Here is a 25295-nt window from a genome sequence, read left to right as displayed (position 1 = left end):
TAACTCATCCTTGTTAGTGCTCCGGTTAACTCATCCTTTTTCGGTCCAATTATTTTGCGTAGTACTTTATTTTCAGAAAACCTTTCGGCGCTGTTCTTCCCTTAGAGTAAGAGGCAGCGGTTTGCATGCATAAAGAACAGTGGGAAGGATAATAAGTTTGTGAATTCTAAATATTATGTTTTACAAGGTGCAAACTAAAAGTTTCGAAATTAAATATAACAAGCATTTCCCCCATTTAACCTCACATTCCTTTCTTCATTATTTTCTTTTTTCTAGTTACCGAAGAACATTTATACTTAAACCTATCTACCTTTTCAAATATATTTCCTCCTCTATCTAGCACGATACCTATAACATGACAATAAAGAAAACTCATATACCCCAAATTAACGAAGAACGGCCCTTTTGAAATTCAATTATGTCTCCTTGTGTTATTTTAATAAGCAGACTTTAAAAAAATAGAAAAAAGGTGGAGCATATAACCCTGAGAAGCTTATATATAATCGCAGACAGTAGTTATATAATTTGTTATAGATATTTTATCTATTATCATATTTGAACGTTGTGAAACAGACCCAAGGGTAACTAGTTAAGCCTCGCCAAGTTCTCTGCCAATGCTGTCTCGGGCTAAGAATGTTTACGTTACATAAGGTCGCCGCTCGTAGAATGGATCAATGCACTGTATCCATTACCACTCCCTTCATCAATCAACAGCTTTTCTTTTTTCATTGAATGTCCTACAGTTCCATTACTATAGTTCAGTACTATTTTCTCAACAATATTTTTGATCATTCAGATATTAGCAGCTACGGGCAGGTACCTGTTATAGTAAAACAATCCGATGTGGAAAAAGTCACTTATTTAACCGCAATTTTTAATTACTTTAATGAAAACTATGTATAATTTATAGTCAAAAGTAATGAGTCTGCTAAGTATAGTTAGGGAGAATACTTAATGGTGGCTGTTTCAATATGTTAAAAAAAATTAATTTTCCATTCGGAGAGCCATATGTTTAAAACTACCTACAACACTAGAAAACCTAATAAAAGAGCATTTAAAGTAAAGTAAATTTGCTAAAATGAGAGCCAAAATAACTACCTACATTCAATAGATCCCGAGAGATAATATCTTTTTTAAAAAGCAACATTTTATGAAATGTATACAGAAAAATCAGTAGTTAGCGAATTCATTGTGGGAAATTTTTCATCTCTGGAACCATGAGACATACAGATGTCTATTAGCACTCAAATTAAAGCTAGTTTAATTTACTATTAAGTAGTTCATAAAGCTTACCTTCGTAGAAGTAGTTTCTTTAATGATATTTGCCAAAATAAATTCATGAAATGTTGATTTATAGTTGTTCGAACAAAATTTTTGATTTATGAAAAATTATATCTCAGGAACCATTGGGCATACACTTGCGTATTTTTTCGTAAAGGTAATAGGTTTTATATTTGCAAATGAAATTTTGTCCCAACTATCAATTTATTATATCAAATATATCTAACTACAAACCTACAAACATACACATAATTTACTACTTTATAGCACATAAAACAAGCTTTAATTTGGTGCTGATAGACATCTGTACGCCTCATGGTTCCTAAGATCATGATTTCCCGTAATAAATAGACTAACTGATTTTTCAGTACATTTTTTATGAAATGTTGCTTGTAATGGACTCGTATTTTAATAAATTTACACTACATTAAATGATGTTCTATTAGGTTTTATAGTGTTGTAGGCGGGCTAACGATATGTAACTTTAAATTATAAATTCTTGTTTTTTACTATTTTGAATATCCGCATTATATCAAATATCATAAAAACTACCACTCTTAAAAAGATAAATATTATTAACTACTTTATAGTAAATTTAACTAGCTTTAATTTTAATGCAGACAGACATCTGTACGTCCAATGTTTTCTGAAATAAAGTTTTTCATAAATCAAACTTATTGTCTGAACAACAATAAATCAATTTATTTTAGCAAATATGAAAACTATTATTCCTACGAAGGTAAAGGTCATAAACTACTTTATAGTACATTAAACTAGCTTTAATTTGATTGCTAATAGACATCTCTACGTTACATAGTTCCTGAGATATAGATTTATCAATATAAATTAACTAACTACTGATATTTCAGTACATTTTTATGAAATGTTACTTTTTAAAAGGCTATATCTCGAGAACTATTAAACGAAAATAGCTCTATTAGGGCTAATATTTCTGCAAATTTACTCTTCTTTATATAATATTCTGTTTAGATTGTCTAGTGTTGTTGGTAGTTTACCTAATAGTCATACTCTGAATGAAAAATTAATGTTTTTTTAAGGTATTGAAACAGCCGCCATTTTTTATTCCTCCTTCCTATACTTGGCAGACTCATCAGTTTTGACTAGTAATTATACATAGTTTTCATTAATCAAAAATTAAGGTTCCACTTTACATAGGAAGGGTACATCGGTCAGAAAAAAAGGACTAGCGATAATAACAATCTATATATTTAAAAAATAATTAACTATTAAACATAATATAATATGTAAATACGTAATAGGCAGATGATTAGATTAGTGTGGTTCGAAATCGTACGAAAAGTGAACATTAGTTAATGACTTATGAATATTAATTAGAAAAGAAAAAAACAATTTAAGAAAGAAAAACGTGTAGTAATAAAAAAGTGTGCAAATTATAGTTTTAAACTATAATATACAATAAAATTAAAAAAAAAAAATAAATTTCAAGATCATGCTTAACCATTAGAATCAAAGATAGCCACTTTATGTGGCTGTGTAGACCCCAGAAGAGTTTCAGAACCCACAGGGTTGACTCATGACTACAAAAACAGATTTGATAATTATTTGCCACAGCTGGATTTGAACCTCAGTCCTTAGAGTTGGACAGTGCCTTACTTCTGTGCAAGCACGCCTTCAGCTATAAATGAATACTTTCTAAAATATTTCCTCTGTAAAATTATGAAATTCCTTTCGTCGTCTTTTGTCGTAGGTCACAATAAAATTTCTTTATGAAGATAGTGAACGCACTATCAACATATGGTGTGTGAAAACCTATCAATGAAACTACTGTTATAGATATGACTTTTACTTTGGTTAAACTATCGATACAATATAGATTATCACCAAACGATGGTAGAAATCTTAATATCGATATGTGATGGAATAATTTGAAATAATAACAGTCAGACCATTAGCGGAATTCGTATTAGGTGTTATTTGAAAGCCAACAACTTAGAAACTACTCGTTCACGTTCCTTTCAACGTGAGGGAGCTACTTAGTTTCAGGAAGAGATTGTATTCTATCCTCGCCAAAGTCACTACGGAAATAGAATTTTTATATATATACCATTTACATACCAGCGTCAATAGAGTAATTGGAATTAGCCAAAGTAATGATATAAATCAACAACTACTTAAGCTGATTTTTCTGACTGTATTTTGAGAAATGAAAATTTTTCTTGATGACTTATTTTATTCATGAATGGTATTGAGAATAGCCACGCTTGTTTTCAAAACTTTACAGAAAATGTGTCTAGAAACACTCACATCCTTGTTTCATCTTCATTAACTGTGGTGTGCAATATGTTTAATTCGACGATAAAATATTTGATGAACTGTTTTACTTGATGTGTCTTCGGTTCTACCGGGAATAAGTGCAGCGGTTGCCAAACCTCCTTGGAGTTTCCAGTACCCTTCTTAGGAAAAATATTTTGCGAAACCCTTATTATTATTATTATATGGGCGAAAGACCATGAAGTTCCAAGTCCTTGCGAGATGTATTAGGAAATACATCGCGCATTTCTTGACGTGGTGTTTTCATAAGATGGGTTAATCACCCCCACGCCCATTGGCTAACGGGCTTCACAAATGCCCGAGGGAGCTTGTGAGTTTTGTATTATTTTATGCTTGAAAAAAGCCCTGATGGAACCGGGACTCGATATGACAACCTTTGGGTCGGTAGACTTGCACGTCGCCATGCTGCTACCGCCTCCTATATCGCTTAGCGAGTTGAAATAAAATTTGCGGCACGATTATCCTTAGAGCGGTTGAATATGTTGGAAAGGAACAAACATGTAGTATGTACTGTAAACTTGCTATTTTGTTTTTTTTTTATTTGTTTTGGGACACGCTTGGGGCACCTCAGTTTCGAAATCACTGCTTTAGTGTAATTAGTTCAAACGTCGAATTGAAGAACCTGTACACTTTATACTCCGGACAATATCTCTCTGGGGCTCCATCCTGTTCCAGAATATTTCTAAAGAATAACCTTCATTCACTTTCACTTTTAAAGAACTTTTTTTTTATTCATTTATTCATGACATTTACATAACAATACATATAATAAATTTGATATATGGTTATAATGATATGATACAGGCATTTAGAGAATCTACCCATTGATTAACCTCTTGTTAACATTTTTATATTAGAAGGTCTCAAGGCCATCTTCTTTTCAGGTGCCTCGGAGGATTGTCAGGTATCAAAGAGGACACAAGGTTAGAATCTTGTGGGTTTAGGAGATTAGGGTATTTATAATGGAAGGATTGATATCTGGTTCGGATAAGATCGGGTAGATATGGAACCTTAAGGTCATTACGCATGATTTTATTTGTGACAAAGGAGCATTGAGAATTTTACGAAGGATTTTAGATTGTAAGGATTGGATGCGGGAGGAATTCGATGGTTTAGTCGAGTGCCAAAGTTCAACTCCGTATGTCCATATAGCCCTTATTATTCATGAAAATCAGTCTTTTGTAATGGATCGAAAGTTTAGACTGTTTGTCAAGTAAGTGCTGTGATAGCCTGAATGGACGTGAAGTTTCCTGTCTTTTCAGTCGTGTATGAGGATTCCAAGTTAGTCGTTTGTCCAAAAGTTTTCCAAGATCGCGGATCTGTTCGACAGGGGTAAGAGAAACATTATTAGAGGGTACTGTAGGGCATCCGGACAAAGAGTAAAGGATTTGATGTAGTTTATTTTAATCCTCCAATTTCGACACTATTTTTCAAGAGATGTGATCAGGGATTGGAGAGTTTGGGATACAATTAAAGGGTAATTATTAACTGTGAGCATACATGTGTCACCGGCATACGTGGTGTTTTTAAAGAACTTAAAATATTTTACATGCATCAGAACTACCAGATTCCCGACCTTCCATATGGCATATTGTTTTTCTAATCCGCAACAATGTTATGAAATCCTCTGCCTTTGAACGCTGAATCTAGACCCACTATCAGCAGGATATTCCTGGAGCCAGGACTTTGATGGAGGGTGGAAGGCCTGTTAGAGGTTGACTAATTGAAAAATTTCAAAAATGAAAAAAATTGTTCAATGAAAAAATGCCATTTCAACTAATTCAATGAATGAAATGTGTTTATTTAAAAAAAAAATAGAAAAAAATGGATCTATTTAAATAATTAATAGCACATAGACAACAGAAAAAATTTCCGTCTGTCGAAGCCTGTGTGTAATTTTAACTAAAACACATAAATAACAAAACTAATATAATAATTCAAAAGAACAATACGATATTTATAATAATTAAAAAATGTCCTTATTTTAAAGAAATAAGGAGTAGTTTGAAACTTAAATTCAATACAATTTCAATAAATTTAATTACAAACCTAAAATATTCACTCATTTTCTTTTCTTGCTCACAATCCTTAAAATTTAGTAAAATATGAAAAACAAAAAAAAAATCAATTAATATGTTTTAAAGTAAAGTTGCTAAAATATGTAGGGCACATATTTTAGCAACTTTATATATTTTCCATTTAATATTTTTCTCCATACGAGATATTTTCCAAGATTTACCAAAAATCAATATTTTTTCCCGAATAATAAAAATCAATATTTTATTTTAGCGAATATAAAGGTAATTACTAAATTACTTTACGGTACGTATACCCAGCTTCAATTCGAGCGCTCATAGACTTCCACTGTATGTCTAATACTCCCTGAGATACATTTGATCAGTGTCCAAAAAGTCTCTCAAATAAAGAAAATCAATTTTTTTGTATTTTTTTGATTTGCGTTTCATAAATCAAAATTACTGTCCGTACAACTAGAAATCAATTAATTTTAGCAAATATCTATGAAACTAGTACTCCTACGAAGATAAATATAATAAACTACTTTATAGTCCATTAAACTACTAACTCTAATTTGAGTGTTAATAGACATCTGTACGTCGAATTGTTTCTGAGATATAGATTCCATTAAAATAAATTCAATAACTACGGATTTTTCACTGCATTTTTTAAAAAAACTCTCGGAATGTTTCAAACAGTTCTCTTAGGGGTCATATTTTAGCAAATTTACTCTACTTTAAATTATGTTCTATTAGGTTTTCTAGTGTTATTGGTAATTTCAAAGATGTGGAGCTCCGAATGAATTTTTTTTTAAACGTTTTGAAACATCCATCATATTGTATTCTTCCAACTATACTTGGTAGACTTATCAATTTTGACAAGTTTTCTATAAAAGTAATCAAAAATGGAGGTGAAGTAACTGACTTTTTTCTCCTCTTGGGCTTTTGTTCTATTATGATTGATTTTTGAGATTTTTCAAAAAGACAATATTTTTTACCGAATAATGAAAAATCAAAATTTTGTAATTTTATTGTAGCTTCGATTCGAGCGCTCATAGACATCCCGTGTATGTCTGTATACTCTCCGAGATACAGTTTTTCAATGGCCAAAAAGTTTCACAAATAACAAAAAATAAAAATATTGTGTATTTGTTTTGGAAAATATTATAAAAACTACATCTCCAACAGATAATCATGATAAACTAATTTGTGGTGCATTTAACGAGCTTCAATTGGAGTGCTAATAGAAATTTGTACATCAAATTGTTCACCAGATATCGAGATTTTCTCAAAATGGAGGAAAATTTTAGTTTTCTTCGGAACTGAATAAAATAAACTTTATGTGAATTCCGGTAATGTCCGGAAGTAGATATACAATATCGAAAACTCTCGTCAGACCAAATATTTTTCTTAGTCTCAACTTCTGATCAATGAACTAGTCAACAGATTTTTAAGTATTGTTGAACAAAAGATATTAAATCACTAAATTTCTTATTCATAAAAAACCTCCGCATATCACATTTAAATCTGCCCCTAAACAAGATCAAAGCTACCCAAACAACATTGTAATTATCGAGGTATTTTGTTGAAGGCCGTTCGGTTAGGCATGATTCGAAAAGTTATTTCCATAGGATCCGTCTATTTACGGGCGATAGGAACAGCGACCTTTGGATACCTTCGTCCTTCGATCGCTCACATGTTCTGTCGGCTGACCTGAAGAATGCAAGAAGACCGCCGTCCTTGATGGAGTCCAGGGCACTCTCACCTATCCTTTCTGCCTCACCAAGGCGGAAGATTATGACCGTGATTCGTCACGGTTGTATAATTAACGATAATAGTCTGCAAGAATAAAACCTAAGCAAGTCTTTCACATTAATAATGAAGAAAAATAAAATAAACCATTAAGGAATAGTGTAAACGCTTGTTGAAATTTTATTTCATTTTAAAAGTGTCCGTTTTTATTATAAAAGAAATTCAAAATAGGATTAGTGGACTTTAGTTGTTTGCAGATTACAATGAGCTGTTATTAATCCTCACTTTTTTTTATAACATTTCCTATCATTCCAATTGATTGCACATGGTTTAGTATGCAATCAAGTATGACTAAGGAAACACGCGATTTCGAGTATAAGACCTCATATATTTCGAGAGGAAGACCTCCACCAGCAATTGACGACGATAAACTTTGGCTTACTTTGAAAGAAAACCCTTACCTAACATTTAAAGGACTTGCAGCACAACTTAATACAAGTGTAGCGACAGCTTCTCGACACTTTAAGGCCATTGGCAAAGTTAAATAGGTATCCAATCTATGGCTACCTCATCAAGTAAACGAAAGGCAGCTGCTGAAACGTAGGTTTCACTGCTTACTAGGCAAAAAAACCATCCTTTTCTCGAAAGCATAATCACCTGCGATGAAAATTAGATTGTTCATGACAACAGGAGTCTACCAAATCTGAGGTTAAATATCGATGAAAGACCGGAAACATGCCAAACCCAAATTCTCAGAAAAAAATATTGATTTCTGTGTGGTGTTCAATGGGAAGAATAATTCATTTCTCCTTTTTACCCAGAGGTTAAAACACCGTGCTGCGGTGATATTGACATAATGGATCAGAATACGCTTGCACGACGACTCCTGTTGTGACGAAACACAAGGAGCTATACTACGAAGTGCAAATCCACCTTATTCTCCAGACTTATATTCAAACGATTTCCATGTGTTCAGAAATTTAGGCAACTTCTTTAAAGGTAAAATATTTTAAATACTCTGGTCAAAAATGCATTTCTTTACAAAACCTTTGATTGAAGAAATTGAAAAGTTTATAACAAGTAGGAAAATGTGGATGAATGTTTTTATTCCATAAAGTTGTTTTACCAAATCACCTTTTCTGAAATTATATGAAACGAAAAGATGTTAACCTAATAAATACAAATTTGTTCACAGTAACTCATAGTGGAATTTTATTAAAAACAGTCTTGTACATATTTTTGAGAAAATTTTTATTGCTCATTAACTAGGTCAAATTTACCAGTGATCTGCAAATCGCTTTGCAATAAATAATTCCTCATCGGTTAAGGCTGCTTAGATATGCGGTGAAGGTCCATTAATTTATTATGCCCCTTGACCTTCGACTGCGTAGTCATCATGATAATCTAAAGGTTCTTTGGACATATTATTGTTTCTTTTAATGGGTCTATGTTGTTTAATACTACAGGCACACATAACATCTATTGAAGAATGGTGTAAAAACTGGAGAATCAAAATAAATCCTGACAAATTCAGGTCACCTTTACTCTCCGTCGTAAACCTCTGCCCTCCTGTCCTACAGTATCCTTTCTAAATACACCACTAATCCCTGTTGAACAGATTCGATACTTAGGACTCCATCTTGTCAAGGGACTTACTTGGAATCCACACACAAGACTGAAACGGCAAGAAACTGTTCGTAGATTCCGATTGCTACAACACTTACTTGAAAAACGCTCTAAACTTCCCATTCACTACAAAAAATTAGTATACACTACGATAATCAGACCAATTTGGACATATGGAATTGAGCTCTGGGGCTCCACCAAACCATCAAATTCTTCCCGCATCCAATCGTTACAATCCAAAATCCTACGTAAAATCCTTGATGCTCCTTATTACGTCACAAAGAAACTCATTCACAAAGACCTGATCCCATTCGTTGCAAATTTGACCCAAAACAGATATGCGTCTTTTCATTCCAAACTCCTTAACTATCCTAACCCATTAATTCTTAATCTTTCATCCTTAACAATCCCTGATAATCCTCCGAGGCGTCTGAAAAGAAGATGGCCACGGGACCTTTTAATTTAAATCAATGTTTGAAGTACCACCAATGGGTGGTTCCTTCTCAAGATTTTCCAGTGTATATGAAACATACAACAAATTTACCTATTGTATTATTTTGTACAGTTGTAAATTACATTAAATAAATAATTTTAAAAAAAAATGTTGTTTAATAGGCACGTTATACCTACGGCTTTGGGTGGTTAAGGAAAGTATATATACATTTATTTAGTTGCTCAATGTGATTGCAGACCATCATGAAATGCTATGCCTAAGTCTATAAAGTTCAACAAGCGGGTTGCAATAATTTCGATAAACTGTGCCTATGGACCCAATTTTGAACTCTACCCTGAGAGCTGAGATGGAGCGCTAAAACTCACCGATTGAGAGTGATAGAAAATTGTAACTCATAAATGACATTTCTCTAACGCCAACACAATTTACGAAAAATTTATACGAATTCTTATATGTTTAGGTAGAACAAAGTTTTTATTAAAAGTTACCTCCCACTTTTATAGTATCGTTCAGCCTAGAAAAGAATCCTAGACAGCTAATTTAAGCCCATTTTATTTAAAGGGAGCAATACCTACATATGCATACAAATCATCCCGTAAACCAATGGGCTATGAAACGGATACAAAATGTTAACCCCTTAACATCCCTCCAATGCCCTTGAGATAGTCTGAGAGCAAGCAATTTCTTTGAAACAATTATGACAAAAATGATTATAATTTTGAAAACATCAGGGTCTTTGCACACGAAGAGATATAATCGAAGAGGGAGTGGTTGCCCATCTCCAAAAAATACTTACTACTTAATAAGATTTAGGTTGAAATGAATGGAACAAGATGAATTTGATGCGAGAGAGATTCGTTAGGTGTGGAACAACCTTACACAGGACCTATGCTCACGGGGCGAGATGGAATCGAAGTAAGAGAGTCGAGGTCCGAACGATCCCCCTTCCCTCTAAACTGCTTTAATGGAATTTGGGATCTTACCCCTGTCCAACTGATCCACTATCTTGGACTACATCTGGACAAACAACTAACTTGGAATCCTCACACTAGACTGAAAAGACAGGAAACTGCACGTTGAATTCGACTATTACAGCACTTACTGGACAAACGGTCTAAACTTCCAATTCATTAAAAAGACTGATCTACATGACTGTAATAAGGCCAATCTGGTCATACGGAGTTGAACTTTAGGGCTCCACTAAACCTTCGAATTCCTCTCTTATCCTTACAATCCAAAATCCTCAATGCTTCTTACTCTGTCACAAATAAAATCATACATAAAGACCTTAATGTTCCATATGTAACCGATCTAGCCCGAACCAGATATTATTCCTTCCATTATAAACTCCCTAAAAACCCAAACCCACTAGTTTCTAACCTTGCTTCCTCTTCCATTCCTGACAATTCTCCGAGGCGCCTTAAAAGAAGATGGCCACGAGAACTGTTAACGTAAAATGTCATTAGAGTGCTACCAACGGGTAGTTTCTCTACACGCCATATTAACTGAGATCAAATTTACTAAATTATGATAGGAATAAATAAATAAAAAATTGGGATCTGTACACGGGACAAGATGAAATCGTCTTGAAGTCGAAGCAAGCTTTGCGTCTTACTCGTCATATGCGGTATTTTGGAAAGTTCTAAATGACTTCAAATTATTTAATTTAAATTGCGTATATATAACCTACAACAGGTGTTAGCAGGGATAAGTTAAGATTAAGTCAACTCTTCTGTTATTATCCAGCTTCCATTAACACTGGGGTAATTTAAGAAATGTGAAGACAGCAATAGAGGACCAATAGACCAATCAGAAGACATTCAGGTAGGCCTGCAACTGTGTTGCATGAGTTGCAGGCCTACCTTCTACGCCATAACCCCTGATGAAGACCTGAAACTCAGGTCGAAACGTCGGCATAAAATAAATAAATATGGTTTTGTTTATTTATGTTGTTCTTTGCTGACCGCACCCCCCCCCCGACAAACTTCTCCAATCGTTAATCTACGGTCCACTATCTACACCTCATTATATACATAATTACATAATTATATACATAATATACATTTGACGACTTTTCAATTACGACAGACTCTTGCTAATCAACAAAAATTAATCATACATGTATTAATAAATGTACAATGTGAATCCCATTCACGAACGCCTTATGGAACTAGCCCAGTTGACCTCGAGACAATCGTACTCATAAGCATTTTTATTTAATTTAATTTATTTAAAGGCTTTTATTTCTTTAAGTGATAGCCTCAAGTGGCTAAATTAATTTAAGTTGGTCAATAAAACTGAAAAGAACTAAAAATTACGTGTAATAAACTATTTTATAGTAAGTTAAATGACCATTTTGAGTACTGATAGTCTTATGGTTCCAGAGATATATTTTTTTCAAAAATCAAACATTTTATCCCAACAACTAATAATTAACATTTTGTGAATTTATTTTGTTAAATATCATAAAAACTACTACTTCTAAGAAGATAAACGTTATAAAAAGTTTTATAGTAAATTTAACTAGCTTTAGTTTGAGTGCTAGTGATTTTTTCATAAATCAAACTTATTGCCCAAACAACTATAAATCAATTAATTTTACCAAGTATCATGAAAACTACTACTCCTAAGAAGATAAACCTCAGAATCTACTTAATAGTTCATTTAACTAGCTTTAATTTGTGTGTTAATAGACATCTGTTATTCGAATGGTTTTTGACATATAGATTTATCAAAATGAATTCACTACTAATCTTTCAGTACATTAATATGAAATGTTGCTTTTTAAAAAGCTATATCTCGAGAACCATTAAACGTAAATAGCTCTATTGGGGCTAATATCTTAGGAAATTTACTCTACTTTAAATGATGGTCTCTTAAGTGTTCTAATGTTGTTGGTAGTTTTAAAGATATAGAGTTTCGAATGAAAAATTAATTTCCTTTTCTCGTTTTGAAACAGCCGACATTGTTTATTCCCCTTACCTATACTTGGCAGACTCGTCAATTTTGACTAGTAATAATACGTAGTTTTCATTAAAGTAATTAAAAATTGGAGTGAAATGACTGCGTTTTTTCTCCTCTTGGGTTCTTATACTGTCCGTTTTTCATGAGCTGGGTTCTATCCATCGAGCTTCTGTAGCACTAGGTATAGGAACAGTTGAAATATAAGCATAGAGTTAAAAAATATATACATCGTGTCTTTTATCCCCGAAGTATAGATAAATATAAACACAGCATGACGGCAGAGGAAAAGTGTTGCCAGTGAGGGGAAGAAAGGTATGATCCCTGAGGGCGGGTTGGCAGCCCTGAGAACTCACGTGTAGCGCACCGTGAGCCAGCAGTCGCTCACAGCGCTCTCTTGATTCATGCCATTTGTGAACTTTTCTTCCAAGCAGCAAGTACTTTCGATATGAGCTTAGTTTGTGAACTTAATATAACTTAGTGCTATCTCATACAGCTCTACTTAAAGATAATAGGGTATGTAACTCATCTATCAATCAAATTATATTTAAGTTGTGTTCGTAGGTGGACTTTCGGATGATAGACGACTGCGATAGAAGAATCCGGGTCATTTCGGATCAGAAATCAGTAAAAGTATCGTGAAATCATCCCAAAAAGAAAGAGTTTTTTTTTTTTATTAAATTACCTAAAGTTTAGAATTAGCATTGTAGAAATGAGAAAAATATATCCAAAAAGATGTAAATAATTGGTGGTAAATAACAAATCCTACTCTGTAAAAAAGGTCGAATCTAACAATTCATTGCAGTTCAAAAGAGAATATTTCGCTCTTTATCTTGTCTGGAAATTCTTTTTGGGTGTAATCTTGTTACATTCATATATTTTTGAGAACCTGAAACGAATCCTAATTGAGTCTCGCATAATACAAGAAAAAAAAGGTCCCCAAAAATATGCAAAATACCCATTTATTGAATTCATACTTTTTACAGAACATCAACACCATTAATTTCATATCAATCGTTTCTGTTGTGACCCTGGTGATGTCCTACATCGTTTTGCTGAAACGTTGCATAATTCGATGAAATTAACTCATTAATTTGATTGTTTTTTATTCATCTTGATTAATTTCCAATCGGAAAAAATTATTAATTAAAGAAAATCGTTTATTTTTCAGATTATGTGTTTATATTTCGATGGAAACATTATTATTTTCCCTGGTCTTTTTTAATTGTTATTCTGAATCATTTTTACTTAAAAAATATATAATTGATAAAGCTTCGGTATTTCATTATTCAGTTTTGTGCTGGTTTTATTAACTACTATTTTCTATAACTCAAAATTGTACAAATTGAAAACAAAAAAAAAAATTTTTTTTAACTATAAAAATTGTATATTTCTTCTTATAAGTTATTTATAGAAATAATTTTTAAAAAGAATTTAAATCATACTAATATACTAAATTAAATTTTCAATGTCGTAGAAACTGAACAACAGCAACAATTACATAAAAGCTCGTAACCTTGTGATCGTGCCTTCGATGGCCTGATACTAAGTTAATTTACAAACTTCATTACGATTTTTCCTATTATTATTACTTATTTAATTTTGTTTTTATTATAAGTTCAGAAAAATATTTATTTTCTGTCAGGAAATCGTTGATAAGGGGCCAGAAGAGTTGTTCGTATCCGTTTCTTATCAATAGGTGTTATTCATAACGTAGGGAAGATTATTCAGAAATATATGAGCACGTGTATAAACACATGCATATGTAAAAAATAAATTTAATTAGTACACGTTTCGGCGTTATGCAATATAATTTAATTATGTATAGTTAGAATATATTTATATAATTTGCAGAATGATAAATAAAAATGTTGTATTTTATCAAAATTATTATTATATTAATTAAACATTTTTTATATTAATTAAACAATTGTTTTATATTAATTAAACAATTTTTTTTATTATTATGTTTAATTTCAATAACAGAATAGATTGTGTTAGGAAGTTGCTTAAAAACTATGATGTTTTTTTTTTATTTAATTTTAATTTTTAAAAAAACATTGGTGTAGGCTGAGATGGAAAGCGGATTATCGTTATCAATTGATAAAGCTATGACCACGGGACAATGCCCTTAATGCAGGAGAGGGGCCTACCTAATGTATTATACAATGTATATATTTTTAATAATATGAAGGTTATGATAATATTTCATCAAGGGATAATATTATATTATATATCCTTCATATTAAGGAAAGTTAAAACAATGTTTGTCTTGAAATCCCACTTGATGTCGGACATTTTTCTCAGTTATTATTCGCATATATCATCGGCCGTGGTTTAGATTTCACATAAAACACTATAATTCTCCTTTTCATTGGTATAAATTGCAAAAAAAAAGTTAAATGAAATATAGAGCCTTACAGTTTATTTTATTCCTTAAGGATTTTATTCGTTTGCTTTTTTTTTTTTTTTTTTTTTTATCAAATATCTCTAAGAAGGATTGTTTTGAAGGATATCCTGTGGAAGTTTCCCATCGTCTCGGTGACTAGTTCGCATATTATTTTCACTTGCCTATGTATGGAATATATAATATGGGGAAATATTACGATTATGCAAATTTTTGAAAACAAGTTTTTAAAGAGTTCAAAGCCAAGTTCCGAAAAATGATCTGCTTGTCTGTGTGAACAGTTTAGTTCAAAAACGAAATGTTTTACGATACTGAAATTACATAAAAGGATATGCTTAAATGTCCTTGGAAATTTTTGGAAATGGTATTACGGAAACTTTTACTCTGAATCCGAGTGACCGGATTTTGACCACCTAATAGAATTGATTTTTTCGATTTTTTTTTTTTTATTAAAAAAACGATTCGATCGTTGTTGATCAAACCAATGTCAAAGTACAAAATAAAAAGTTATATTAATTATTTCCACTTTGTAAAATATGATTTTTTATAGCAACTGAAAAAAAAAATCGTCAAAAAATTGGATCTGAATTAAAATTAGTCCAAGTTCAATTTAGGATAGTTGGTCAAATTAAACATCTATTTCGAACTTGGAGAAAAAGATGTTAGGGAATGAAGAACTCTAATAAGTGGTATTTATTTTATTGTACCAACCCTTAGGCCTGAATTTTCAGCCTTATTCCGGTTTAAGTACTAACTATGCTAAAATAAAAATAAAACAGTATAGCAACACAAATATGATAATAAAACAGTATGAAAAATATATAAAAAGACAAAGAAATGAGTCCAGTGGATATATATAAATACTGATAAATACTTAATATTAGTAACAGTTTAGATGTTGAGATCGCGGTGGCACAGGTTAAGGCACCATACTACTAACTCTAGAACCCGGGTTCTAATCCAACTGAGGCACATAAATATTTTCTGTTACACTCTAGCCCTGAGTCAACCCTGTGGATTTGGAGCCCTCCTGAGGTTCATCAAGCCTCATAAAGTGGAGGAGGAAAATCTGGCAGTTGATCGTCATAAGATCACCTTGTAACCGTTGTTCTAAAAACAGTGCTTCTTTACAAATTATCGAGACCCTCCAGGAGTTAACATTATTATTTTGATATAATTACTAGTCTGATATTTTTTTATTGTTTATATTTTTAATATGGTTTTATTTTATTTTTATTTTTATATCGTTTTATTTTTATTTTAACATGTTTTTTACCAAGCCCTGGAGGAGGCCTAAAATTCAGGCTGAAACGTTGACACAATAAAATAGGTATCACTTTTGAGTGTTGTTCATTCCCCCCTCTCCTCCTCTCGCCATCTCTTCCTCATACTAATCCACGATCAGCTGTTAACACATCATCATATTGCGAAAACTTCAATTTATAAAAATTACGATCAAAAAATGTTCAAAGAATTTTTTTTAGGAAAAGGAATTTTAATGCTTAATTGTCAGTCCTTTCTCATTACATCGGCCCTGATGAAACCTACATCGTGGCTCAAAGCTTCAGCAATGGACAAATAGTTGAAAACTATTTTTTGTTTCTTCTTGACCAACCATTTATATGTATAATATTAGTATTTAGTAAAAATCTGAACAAAATATTTTTAGTAATTTATTAATTTAAATTATATAGGGCCGGTAATATTTTAAATGAATTGAAATGCTTCAAAGAAAAGTTAAATGAATTAATTAAAACCTGGAAAGGCATGTCCTTTCTTAATAAAAGAGGCAACTTCATTATTAAATAAAAGATAAGATATATCCCACTTGTTAGATAATGTAATCATGGTTACAGTAGGTCAGTAGTGCTTAATACTTCTTTATATAGTCAGGTTTTTTTTTTCAATCTTATTTTCATTTCATTGATTATTTTTAAAAGGAAATACAGTACAAATCCCAAAGCACTTTAACTTTAAGAAACTCGTTGTATTAAAAAATTATAGTTGTCGGATAATTAGTACATTTAAAAATATCACGAATTCCTAAAATAAATAAACCTACTGCACTGTATATACAATAAATCATTCCAATAAAAATAAATATAGAAAGTCAAAGCCATTCATGAACGCACAGAGAAACTTTACTAGATGACCTTCTCAGTCAAGACGGTCGTACTATTTCTCATTGATCAAACTATTTTCATATTCCTTTTACTATGTGTGTGTATATATATATATATATATATATATATATATATATATATATATATATATATATATATATATATATATATATCAAAACAGTACTTCCATTTACATAATAATAATAATAATAATCTGAACTGCTGCAATCATCATTGTCATTCAATCATGGTCAGGATTCAGTACTTTGTACGGAAGTATTGTTTTTAGAACAAATGTTATCAATGGAGGTGATTTTTGAAGATCAGGCTCAACCACCACATTTTCCCCCAATTAAGAGTACCCACTTTATGAGGTTGGCTAGACTCCTGGAGGACTCCAGAATCTATAGGGTTGACTACAGAAACATAATAAATAACTATCTGCCACTCCCGGGTACTTGGAGTTAGTGAATAATACCCTTGAAAGAATAAAACACTTTATTTATATGGGCTTGGAGGTAAATGAAACCAATTAAGAGTACCTACTATATGGACCTGAGTGGGTCCCAGGAGAGATCCAGAATTGCTGAGATAACTCATGGTTACAGCCCATACAGAGTCCTAGGAGTTAGTAAATCGACGCTTATTTATATATATATATATATATATATTCGAAAAATTTGTAAATTTTACTATGATTTCATTTTTTAAATTAAAAATGCAATTTTGTACTCCTCAGTATGTGCAAATTCGTGCAGCAACTCCAAAACATGCAATTTTGTACAATTCAAAACTTAAAGGATAGATTTACAATTCAAAGGATTAGGGTATTTTTTTATGATTTTAATTTTTATGGAGGCTTGGAGGGTGAATTTCAATCTAGCGAACAAAAGATACTATTTAAAAAAATTCAGTCGCTTGTTATATACATTTATATAAATTTTTCAAAGATAAGAGTAAAAAAATATTTACATAAATCTAGAATGAACATTTCTAATGTTATTGTTATCAGAAAAAGAGCAGAAAGAAAATGTGTATTTTTCATAAGAAATAAGAAATCTTATATGTGAAAAAACTATTTTAGACAGCTTAATGAATTTTGTTATCATGTTGCAATTAGCTTGGTGCCTATGAAATGAAGCATGTTTTTACATGCAAATCTTTCTCTTCTTGTTTCCGTTATGCTTTTGTTTTTGGCATAACCTCATTTATAAGCATACTGTCCATCTCCAGACTCACATTTCAACAAAGGTGATTTTCTCATAAGTGTTCCGTTTTGTTATTTATTTTTGAATTTTGTACCGATATGAATTCCACCGATATTCGTGTATTTTTTTTTTTTTATTTTTGTATGAGTATAAACTTGGTAATAATGCAGCACGGAATATAAACCAGGAGTTTGGAGAGAATACTGTTTAAGATCAAAAAGTGCAGCGTTGGTTTGAAAAATTTCTGGTTATTTTTCACTATAAAAAAAACATCCATCACTTGTTAATCGGTCCACTACTTTTCCACAGTGCTCGGCCGCATACATTGGACAGAACAATTACGAAATTAAATGAATTGAAATATGAAGTTTTTCAGCAGCCACCCTATTGATCGGATCGCTCCCCAACCGATTTTAATTTTTTAAAACATTTGGATCTGTTTTACGGGCAAAAATGTAGACAACCTGAAAAATTCGATATCTGAATTTATTGATTCTGAAGATCAGAATATTTTTAAGTCATCTTTGCTTTAAAGTCCCATTGGGAAAAGTGTGTTGAAACGAATGGAATGTACTGATTAAATTTGTGAAAAAAGATATACAATTTTATATATCTACTTTAAAATCTGAAATTTCATATGCACCAATCTAATACTTAGGAATATATCTCTAATTTCTAAAATATATCCAATTGGTTTATAATATTTTACTCCCGTATCTCTTTGAGAAATTCCATATGGGATTTCTTAGATGAAATTGATATTTCTGCGCTCTCGCAACTAGACTATAGGTAACTTTAGTTTAAGCGTATGCTAACTTATTAAAATTACCTCAAGATTAATCCAACCGAGGAAAAGGAGGGGGGGGGGCAAACTTAAAGGGCAAGGTTATCTCGGATATAAATTTTCTGGAAAGATGCTTATCCAAGGCAGATTATGTAATTTCCTTCACCGTATTAAGGTCGTAAGAGGGTAACCGACCCACCGCAACCGTCCATCCAGAGATACTGTCTATTTCCATCCCAGGGGTTATTTTGAGATAGAAGACATTATCCAATCTCTTTGGATTTTTAACTAATACCTTACGGTTATTATTACTTGTTATCATCTTTAGTTTTCAATTTTATAGTCAGAATAGAGTAATGTTAAAAGGATGATAATATCGTCTAGTTTTGTTTTACTTTTTAACTCTTACTCTTCTTCTTTGATGAAGGACCTCCCTAACCAATTTAGCTGGGTATTTCACTCTTGCCTATTCATACGACGTGCCATGCCCATGACTTCCGCCCTTCATAATCATTTCAATATTCGTGTCCTTGAAGAGACGATAAATTTTCACTTGGATCTTTTTCGCAAGATATTACCAGTTTTGGTTGTGACGAAGGTTCTTCACAATATTTGACTTTGAAATATGAGTAATCTGCATCAACCTCAGTTGCAGCCCAAGCTTCGGATCCATTAGCGAGGATGTATTGTAGAGTACTTTAGTTTGATTGGTAATGCACTTATGAAAAGTTTAATCTGGTTAAAGTATTTACTGCTGCTAATCTGAGACTCACATTCTGCGAAGTCTCATTCCAAATACACACACGCTAGTCTCAGGAAAATAACATTTCCTTCGCGTCATCATTTCCTGTTCCAATTAAATTGAGAATTTAATATCAAGGTTGTCTCTCATCCTGTATTTCGTTGATTATTTATGTTGGGATATAATCATCGAATCGTTAATACGATGCGACGAAATTTTCAGTAACCTGAGTAGCTTGTTGGTCCCGTACGGATTGTATCAAATTATACTCACATCTTTCGTTCGTATTTTCTTTCGCATACGTAAGTTTCGGAAACGGTTTGTCTGATTTGAAAAAAATTTATGATTAGTGTAAAAATCATCAACAATAATGATATCAATTTTATCAATAACAATAGTAAATGCTAGTTAATACTTAACTTACGCAAAGCTTGAATTAACCTTTAATGTTATGTCCGGCATATCTTTAGTCTTTAGGAGTTTCTAAAGCTAAACCTTCAATTGCGGGAACCTACGTCCGTCAAATTAATCAAGTGATAACTGATGTTGATCATAGAGCAACAAGGTTTTTAATAAATCAACTCGATACAACAGTAATATACGAAACAGCAGCCATGCTATATTTCAGGGAAAAAATATATATATATTCATCGTATGAGAGGCTTGTGAAGAGGAATAAGATGGAAAGTGGAAAGTAATTATTGCAATTAATTGAGAATCATGAGGTCCCTTTAATCAAGGAAATAGCGGATCATAAATATTCATCAGAAGATTTTTTCATAAACAGAAAAAATAACCTTGTTTGATTCTTTTTTTAGGAAAAAAACAAAACTGTGATGAAACAAAAAGTTGACCGGTAGTGGGTGAGGGTAGGAAGAGATAAATTTAATAATTCTTATTAAATAAGGGTGTTAACATTATTAATCAGGAAATATAAAATGTATATATTCTCAAAACAATTTTGATACTGACAAAAAAAAAAAAAAAAAAAACTTAAACCTTTTAAAAGAACTATAAAACCAGGAACAATAACTATAAAAGCGTCCAGGAAATTATTGTATGGAAAGCAACTTGTGCAATTTGATGAATTATTTGCTGGACCTTGGTTTGACTAACCCCTGATCCACAACCTTTTTCCAAACTTTGAGTCAACTCAGACCAACCTTTTCCAAAATATACCAAAGTGTATCAAGAAAAAGCCATTGCGCATGCGAAAGCGAAAGTTGTGCATTGAATTGATGCTGTACACTTTTTGCAAAAGTACTTTCCATAAAATCTGATAAAACATTTTCGAAATTTAGGTAGATTGTGGCTGGAATTTAGAATTGTTATTGATAAAATTGATACTAGATTTTTACACAAATTATTAATTTTTTTTTTCAAATCAGATAAGCTTTTCTCGAAACATACTTATGCGAAAGAAAGTAGGAAGGAACGAAAAAATTCAGGTCACATCGGATAATTGGTACGATGATTAAATCCTAACATAAATTTAGTAATATACAACATAGAAAAAAAAATTGAAGGAATGTTAGTATTATTGCTGGTCAACACAGAAACCCAACCAAACATGTTTTAATTAATATAGATACAGGATTAATTTTTAATTTAGACTTAAAAACTCCTGGACTGCTTTACAAACTCCGTAAATTCCTACCTCCTACATACTTTCACATAATCAGTTCTTTTCTTATTGATAGATTATTCAAAATTAACCAAAATGGTTCCTATGCATCCCTCTTCTCTCTGTCTATACAGATGATATTCAAACCTAACTCTATCCTCACCACTTACCTGAAAACAAATGCAGTTAACCCTTTAATTGCATCCAAAACTCTCCAATCCCATATCGCAAACCTCGAGGAATGGTGACGTAATTTGAGGATCAAAATAAATACCAGCAAATCCCATCAAATTACTTCTATCCTTCGTCGTAAACCTACCGACTCCCCTACAGTATATTTTAATTATTTTGCTCTTACCCCTGAAGAACAGATCCGCAACCTTGGACTATATACGACTAACCTGAAATCCTCACACGAGACTGAAAAGACTATTACAAACAAACAAACAGCACTAATTTAGTGATTCACACTTTTTAGTTTTTAAATTATTACGTATTTTGCTGTAAAAAGAATAGTCATTCTTTTTTTTCAATAACTAGCATGGAATACGGTTTCATAAAAGCAGAAAGTACAAATTTTCCTAGAATCGATAGTTTAATGTTAGCGAAGCTATAAAAACTCTAATAAACTTACAATTTGGATTTACCGGCATTCGGAAGGCTTCTTTGATTTAGTTTCCTCCTATAGTTGAATGAAAAAAATGGTATTTCGGATTCAAACCATTTATCAAATTGTTTATAAGACCTTGAATGATGTTGGTTCTTCTTGACAGATGCTTTTTAAAACAAAGGAAGAAAGGACCCGAGACGATAATGCCCACAACGTGATGCTTACATGAATCTCATGTTCCAATATTGCTGACCCAGCATCATCTGTTAGCCTTGTTATCGCCTTTCCCGATCCATTGAAGTAGTTTTCACGGACTTAATTGTTTCTAAAAAATTCGTATTTTTTTGGGGGGATTATAACTAAATTTTAATATTTAGTCGGATTGGAGTAATACCACAGTTGTAAATATAAAAAAATAAATAGAAATATTTAGCCATGGGATAGTTTTCGTGACTTTATCAATTATTTTATTAGGGATATAGACGTATTGATAAACAGTTTGAATATTCATGAGAAGATGGTCGAGAGTACGATCAGAGAATAATAAAAACAAGTTTTATTAGTGCTAACATTTCAACCAGAATTTCTAGCCTTCGTCAGGGCTAAGACCAAAAAACAAGATAACAACCAATAAACAAAAGGATATATAGAATGATTAAAGTAAATAATTGTACAGAATGAAAATAGATAAAAAGAATGTAATGAAAGAAGAGGGAAATAAAACGTATATACAGGTAATTAAATATGTTAGCATGCAAAGAAACAACGAAATATGAATATTTTAATTTAATAATTAAAGTTATGGAAAAAACAAAGAAAGAAAATATATGTAAAATTTTACTTACATATTTCATTAGTCACATATATTTTTTTTCTCTTTGCTTTTTCAATAACTTTAATTTTTAAACTATTATTATATAATATAACTTTATATTTATATTTTATTAATTATGTTATTTTACTTACATATTTAATTACCTATTAAACATAACCTTTATTTTTATCTACTTACTTTATGAACAATTATTTGCATTAATCATTCTATATATCCTTTATTCATTAGTTGTTATTTTGTTTTTTCTTCTTAGTGAAAGCTAGAAATTCTGGCCAAAACTTTTGCACTAGTAAATAAGTTTTTTAAATTAAGTTATTCTCCTTATATATATTATTCACGGTCAACTATCTCATCAATTTGAATTTTCACCTTTTAAGAAATATTAATTAAAACATAACACATTACTTATTAAGAATTTATGGTATTGAGCTCTTTTAGAGTAGAGCATCTTTTGTTACTGACATGTAGCAGTTCTAACTCAATATTTTAATCTGGATTATAGCTGTGCTAAGGAGTACTGAAGATGCACAAATTGTGACATGATTTCTTAGAAGAAATTATGAGGTTTAAAGTGCATGAATATGAGACTGTGGTCCCGAAACGTTGTACCATGTAGTGAGTGATAATTTTAATAAAGAAATTTCATCAAATTGGAGGTCATTAACCTCAAAAGGAAAATTTTTCAATATTTTAAATTTATCTGCTGTAGAAATGTCCATTCCGTCCTCGTAAACAATCTTTTACATTTATCCTTGGAAGAAATATAATGGAGGGATACGTTTCCAGACCGAGTGACGCCAGAAGGCGGATTCTATTCCTTTCGTAGGCTTGGCATCCAGTATGCTATATTTGACAGTTGACAGTTGAGAATTGCTGCCGTACTACGTTTGCGAGAAATGGCTAGGCGGGGAGATTAAAAAAGATTTGAGAGTTAATTAAATTTCGCTCATATTTTGTTCTTGATATTTATTATTTGAAGTACGATTGATTCTTAGTCACATATTTTTGTTTTAAAAATTAATTAATAAATTAATTATTCTAAAAATAATGTTTACTGTTTTTACCTTTTTTTTTATAAACAACTTCTCCATTTTATCAGAAACAGTTAATTATTTGTATCAAATTAATTATTTTAACGTTATTCTTAAAATAAATTAATTTTTTATTACCTTTCCTAGAAAACTTGAAAAATTGACTAAGTTAATTACATTTTACATTCACTCCTAACTTTTTTAGAAAAGTAAATAAATCCTTGATATTCACATTGCAATAAGTCTGAACAGAACAGTGAAGGAAGCATAGATATACCCAACTGTTGGAAATATTTATTGCAACTATTTTATACTTATTAGTCCGGAAGTTTACCCATTAAAACTTCTATTTTTCTTACGTTTCTACTTTTCTTTTATTTTCCAGTACACTCTCATCAAATTATATTTGTTTTTTCAGTTAACATAGTAAAATATTTCATATTTTTACCAGGCCTAAACAAGACCAGTAAGTGTCTTTGAAAAGTAGAAAAGTACGCACAATTGGTAGTTCATTTTATTGACGGAAAAACTAAACTTTTCGCACACTTTTCATTCGGTGCTCAATATCGTGAAAACTCAAAAGTATGAAAAAAAAAGTATCTAAGCCTTTTTTATAATAGAAGAAATTTTCTAAAATTTGAGTCACATTAGAACTTTTCAGGTTCAATATGTTTCGGGAAACAGCTTTTTCCAACCAAGTCGATTATGAATGACACATAATTCAGTAAATGATTAATCTCTGGTTTTTGTATACCTTCAGCGCAGTATGTATTTTTTTAAAATATTGATTATAAGTATCGATTCCTTCTTCGTTTTGAATCGATTTCAAACTGTGTGGCCTCAAGTCCTCACTGGTATGTATCGTTGGTGAAGGTCACGTTCATGAACGATGAAGATTAATCGTTTCGATTGGTCGATATCTAATAGGATCAGAGGTAGTACTACAAAGAAGCTGTACATGTTCGTTGTGCAAGAGGTGGCTTCCTTGCGTAACTTATAATTGGCTCAGACCAGCTGATCTCGAGCACATGTTCTGCCACATGCAGATGCAACCTTTGATGTTGATGTCAATGTTTAATTGTTTGCCACTGCTCCCAGCGGAATTCAGTCATTGGATTAACGCATTCTTAGACTTTTTACTTGTAGGTTGTTATTCCTCCAAGGGAAAATGTACACAGAAAACAGTGTGCCTAACAGCGGCCCTACAATTGGTCAGGGTTTTACTTACGACATCTTGAGCTTTCAGCTGCCTCTAACTCACGACCGGGCGAAGGCTTGTCCTCATAGGACAAGTAGAGCACAGCCTTCAGCCTTGAAGATTTTTACTTTAATTAACTAACCTAAAATAATGTGGCGGAAAATGATTGATTTATTCTTCATTTATATCAGTTATTCCCTAAGTGGACGCCACTGCCACCTGGTAGGTGCTGCTTGTAGGCGGTAATGGCCAGAGGTGCATTTGGGTGGTGTTAAATAACTATTAATTGTCACGGTCAACAATTATATATTATATTATTTCACTATATATA

General features: G+C 31.7%; 1 protein-coding gene across 7 annotated transcripts in view; it reads left to right on the top strand.

The window, feature by feature from the left end:
• The first annotated feature begins 12759 nt into the window (after positions 1–12759).
• The window catches only part of per (period), a 91900-nt gene continuing 79364 nt past the window's right edge, over positions 12760–25295 (top strand). For 5 of the 7 annotated variants that reach the window (XM_014429727.3, XM_014429726.3, XM_014429724.3 and 2 more), the window contains exon 1: positions 12760–12918. The gene's annotated coding sequence lies outside the window, so the exon portion shown is untranslated. The remainder of the gene's footprint in view (positions 12919–25295) is intronic. The other 2 variants (XM_067045009.1, XM_067045010.1) reach the window with 2 other exon arrangements.

The sequence above is a fragment of the Halyomorpha halys genome, unplaced genomic scaffold, assembly GCF_000696795.3.
Source record: "Halyomorpha halys isolate HHAL.00 unplaced genomic scaffold, Hhal_1.1 Scaffold817.1, whole genome shotgun sequence".
NCBI classification, from domain to species: Eukaryota; Metazoa; Arthropoda; class Insecta; order Hemiptera; family Pentatomidae; genus Halyomorpha; species Halyomorpha halys.
The sequence above is the reverse complement of the archived record's forward strand: the minus strand, read 5'-3'. Positions and strand labels throughout refer to the sequence as shown.